This window comes from Cynoglossus semilaevis, chromosome 8 (assembly GCF_000523025.1).
Source record: "Cynoglossus semilaevis isolate Cse_v1.0 chromosome 8, Cse_v1.0, whole genome shotgun sequence".
Taxonomy (NCBI): Eukaryota; Metazoa; Chordata; class Actinopteri; order Pleuronectiformes; family Cynoglossidae; genus Cynoglossus; species Cynoglossus semilaevis.
The window spans coordinates 15088999-15094235 of record NC_024314.1 but is presented as its reverse complement, the minus strand read 5'-3'; positions in this window follow the sequence as shown (position 1 = coordinate 15094235).

The following is a 5237-nucleotide window of genomic DNA, read 5'->3' as shown; positions in this document are numbered from 1 at the left end:
TCTAACTGTGGAGCAGACGGAACTGGAACTTTTACTCAGTATTCTGTTTTAACTCTCTGTTCAGCCGGGAGTCGTCCTCTAACCTCGCCCTCGTCCTCTGCGAAAGACTAATCAGACTCAGACAGTGAGTGGATTTAAAGCTGACAGGTCTGACTCGACTGAAACTCCAGTCCTGATCCGCCTGCTTTAAAGAAGAGCACAGGGATTATGTGAGTCACACACAGCTGCTGTCTTCATGCTGGATCTGTTAGCTTTTAAATGAGCGCAGCAGAGAGTGGCATTTAGGCTCACACTCAGGTGTGTGTGTGTGTGTGTGTGTGTGAGACACTGCTCCACTTCCTGTGCTGTCCAGATGTCAGGCTGAGGGATGTGCAGACTCCGAGTCCCTGCAGGGATTATTAATCTGCCGGTGTCTCCTGTGACTGATGGAGACACTGGGATTAAACCACACACACTAATGAAGCCACGCGTCTCCACTGAGAAACCAACTGTGTCCGCTCTCCTCCTCAATCTGACCACCGACCAATTAACACCAGCACCAGACTCCTCAGATCTCAGAGAACCTACGGAACCTACGGAACCTACGGAACCTACGGAACCTACGGAACCTATAGAACGTACGCATAGAACCAACAGAACATGTAGAGGTAAAGTAGAAAACACAGAAATACAACTAAACCACTAGGGGGCAGCCCGCAACACAGGCCTAACATTAAAGTTGTCCATTAACGTTGTCCACTGCTGCCCCCTGTGGTCATGGAATTAAAAAAATAATCAACGAAAACAGAGGGAGAGTGGATCAACAGCTGCTGCGTTGGTAAAATCAGAGCTTTTCTCTATGGGGTTTGGTCTGAGGATGTGACGCTGCTTCTCTTCCATGGACATTAGGACCTTCTCCGACCCAGAGGTCAGCTGTGACTTGAGCTGATTTGCGATCACTAACAGATCATGTCCTGATTATGTCACTGATAACGATCACTGTTGTTCACACACTGGAGGTTTTACAGAGTCGTCTTCAGCAGCGGCTCTGCTCAGTGTTACATAACTGCATTAAGAGACTCTCCTTCAAGACAAAGAGTTTTCTGGGGAGAGTCTAAATTTATAAAAATCCAGTAATTAGAATAAATCCAGTGAAAATCCCTGGAGATGAACTCAGACTTCCTGCTGCCATTGATCACACAGCTGATTGGTTTAGTTCAGTCACTGACCTTCCTAAAAATCATTTAAATAAAGAATATCTCAGTTCTTTATTTGGAAGACAAGGTGTGGACTCTCACGGGACAGAGAGAGAGGGGGGGAGAGAGAGAGAGGGGGGGAGAGAGAGAGAGAGCGAGAGAGGGGGGGAGAAGGGAAGAGAGAGAGGGGGGGAGAAGGGAAGAGAGAGAGGGGGGGAGAAGGGAAGAGAGAGAGGGGGGGGGGGAGGGAGACAGGGAGACAGGGAGACAGGGAGACAGGGAGACAGGGAGACAGGGAGACAGGGAGAGAGAGTCCCTACATCACATTTATGGAACAGATAAATAAAAATGAAAATAAAAACTATAAACCACACACACACACACAGTTGTGTTGAATCAGTATTCTGGGACTGAGGAGCCTCAGGGTTCTGTTCTGGACTCCCTCTGGCTTTATATGTAATCTCTTTATTCCAGTCCACGATCCTCTTTCTGCTGTTGCTGGTATACACACACACACACACGCACTAGTGGTAGCAGTCTTTTTGATTGCCCTCCAGTTCTCTAATGAATAATTTAGCAGCAAATCCATTCTGACACACTGACACCCAGATAAAGTCAGTGAGCGATGGAGTGAGAGCAGGAGAGAAAATAAGAAATGAGAGAACACACACACACACACACAATCACACACACACACACACAGACGTAGAGCGTGTGTCGAGGTGAAAATCCTTCATCCACACAGTGACAACAGGAAACACACACTCACTGCTGTGTTCAGGTGTGGGTTGAACAAACCTGACGACTGTTACCCTCACAAAAGGTGTTCATCAGTAAAAACCAGGCCCAAAGGCACAGGAACAGCTAAAGGTTTAGTGAAACAGAACATAGGCAGGCTGAAAGATCAAAGGTAAGATGAAAGGTAGGATAGGGTCGTCACCAAGATCAAAGGTAGGATGAGGGTCAAAACAAAAACAGAGACGGGTGAAAGATCAAAGGTAGGATGAAGGTTGCAACAAGAACAAAGACAGGGTGAAAGATCAAAGGTAGGATGAAGGTTGCAACAAGAACAAAGACAGGGTGAAAGATCAAAGGTAGGATTAAGGTCACAAAAAGAACAGAGAGAGGGTGAAAGATCAAAGGTAGGATGAAGGTTGCAACAAGAACACAGGCAAAATTAAAGAATAAAGGCAGGGTGAAAGATGAAAGGTAAGATGAAAGGTAGGATAGGGTCGTCACCAAGATCAAAGGTAGGGTTAGATGAAAGTCATCAAAGTCAACACCCCAACATCTTGCTGTCTTTTCTCCCAAACTAAAGTGAGGAAACTCACCCAGATAAACCAGGACGCTTCACCACCACATTTGTAGCTACAGTGTAAAATACTGAAGGGTCGCCACCTACTGGCTGCTGGGCAGGAGAAGAGAGAGAGAGAGAGAGAGATATGAATGGGATTAATGGGATTAATGGATAGAGGTGGTGACCACAGTGAATGTGCTGTAAGTCAGTGTTAGTGTGTTCAACTATGTGTGACAGTGTGTGTGTGTGTGTGTGTGTGTGTGTGTGTGTGAATTCCATCCATTCAGATCAGATCAGGCAGAGACTCCAGCAGTTGTACTCACTGTTGTGGTTCAGGAATGTATTTAATCCAGGGGTCTCAGTGGACTGTGTGTGTGTGTGTGTGTGTGTGTGTGTCTGCAGTACTATGATAATGTTCTTGGCTCCTCCACCAGGTTCATCTCAGCAGCAGCTGGTCTGGGCTGACTTTGGTCAAACCACTACAGCAGTGTAAACACCACACGGTGGTGGGATTAAAAACTGCGTCTGCTGGTAAAAGGTGTGGACACTGACCTGACCAGGGACGCCCAGTGTGTCCAAGGACCACGTGTTTACCCACACAGACGCAGGAGCTTCTGGTCCACTGCTGCCTCCTGTGGTTTCTTTGAGTCAGTGGCTCGTGAACGACAAGGTTTAAAAGAGAAGATCAAAGATAACATCAAAGCCACACATTCCAACTATATGTACGATATGTTGACATGTTAACGAGGAGGGTGAGTGGCTAACCACTGGTAACCAGGTGGCTATAATCCAGGTCATGGATTATCATCTGTGTGTGTTTGTCATGGAGCCACAGACGGTGAAGAGGGAAAGTCAATAATCTGTCACAACAGACTGTTCACGTTCACATTCACGTTCACGTTCACGTTCACATGGTCCTGGTTTCCAAATGTCACCTGGAACAAACAGTTCTGTTGATGCTTCTGTGTTTTTGTCCTGTTGAAGCTAAACAACCAGAATAAACAGTGTGGAAACACACAGCAGGCTCCGTGCACGTGCACGTGCACGTGCAGGGAATGAGCTCTCAGCAGTGAAGTCTGAACAGAATGAAAAGGGAAGAAGATGGAGGCACGATCTGACGGCAGAGAGCGCCCCCTGTGGTCTAACACTAACCATGTACATCTCTCCCTGTAACAAGTAGCCAAAACGTGATGGTAGGAGACAGAAATAGAGCAAACACAACAACAGGAAGCTGTGATGTTAGGAGACAACAAAAATAGAGCAAACACAACAACAGGAAGCTAACACGCTAGCCAAACTGTTTCCCCAAAAAAATATTCATAAGAAAGAAAATGCCTAAAGTTAGCTGTAAATACAGTATGTAGCTAAAGCTAAAGCTAACAGTAATTCAAGAGATATTTCAGGGTGAAAAATTAATTTAGAAAATAAAGAATAAGAGCCAAACACCTAAGGGATTGAAAAGTAGTTAAAGGTTAGCCAAACACAAGGACTTCTCCAGTCTCATCTTTTCTTCTCATGTTTTTCATGAAAGGTTTATTTTTAGCCTTAGCCGCTAACACCCTGAGCTTCAGCCCTGAGTCACATGATCTCAGAGTGTGTTCTCCGAGGCCCCAGGGGGCCCGGCTGTCGCTCTGAAAATGGGACAGAGGAAGGAAAAGTGGGTCTGGTTCTGGATCACCTGACAAATCTGACCTAAAAAAAAACAGCAGGAACCGATGATAATGAGACGGAAGGAAGTCCCTCTGAGACTGGAGCTGGAGCTGTGGTACTGTTTTTAAAGCTCACCCAGTACAGTGTCTGGTACTGTTACTTCAGTACTTCAGGGAGGAGGTTTATAAGGCCGACCCTTGGCTGCTCCTAGAACAGCTGGAGCTCAGAGGGACGTAAAGTTTTCGGTTCCTGTAGAAAACATTGATGTGAAGTATTCTTGTCTCGAACTTTGAGCTGTTGTGTCATTGTTTATCTTTAAACGATGAATATATTTCTGCTCCACTGTTTGGTGTTTGGTTGTGGCCGTCTGTACCCGCGACGGGGTGTGGACCGTAGGTTGGACACACCAGTCCTCCGTCCCCGTGCGTCTCATTTATTCTGGAGTGTTATTTTGCTGCTGCTGCAGCTTCGTTGCGTTGTCAGTAACTCCCACAGGGAGTTGTTACCACCTCACAGGAGGAGCGCGCCTCCTCGGAGACTTCAGAGGGTGAGGAGGAGGTGAAAGGTGCTGAGGACGGCAGAAACCCTTCCAGGAACTTTCTGCTTCCTCTTCAAATCCTCCTCCAGCTAAAAGTCACGTAACGAAAACCAAAGTCCAAAGGAGGTGATGGAGCGCCTCCTGCAGCCTCCGTCTATAACCACACTCCACTTCCTGTCTCCTCCTCTTTTTCTTCTTGCTCCTTCAGCTGCTCCCTTCACATCTCCTCCTAAACTCCAGTCAAACCACAGGCGGCTCCTCACCCGCAGCTCACTGCTCCCTACAGGCAGAGTGTGAAACAGGAGGAGCCTAATGGACCGGGGTCACTGATACTAACCGCTGGTATTGACCCATGGTGTGGAGCAGACGGAGACGGTGAAGTGAAGTGATATTTATGGTTTGATCTGGTGTTTGATCCAGGCTTTTATCTCCACTCCCTTTGATTTCCTGTCACTGCTGCAGCCAAGGAGATTTGCTGCTGTTTAGTCAACGCTGACCGTCCCGGCCTCTCTCTCTCTCTCTCTCTCCCCCCTCCTTCCCCCCCCCCCCCCGCTCTCCCGCCTCGCTGCGCGGCCTG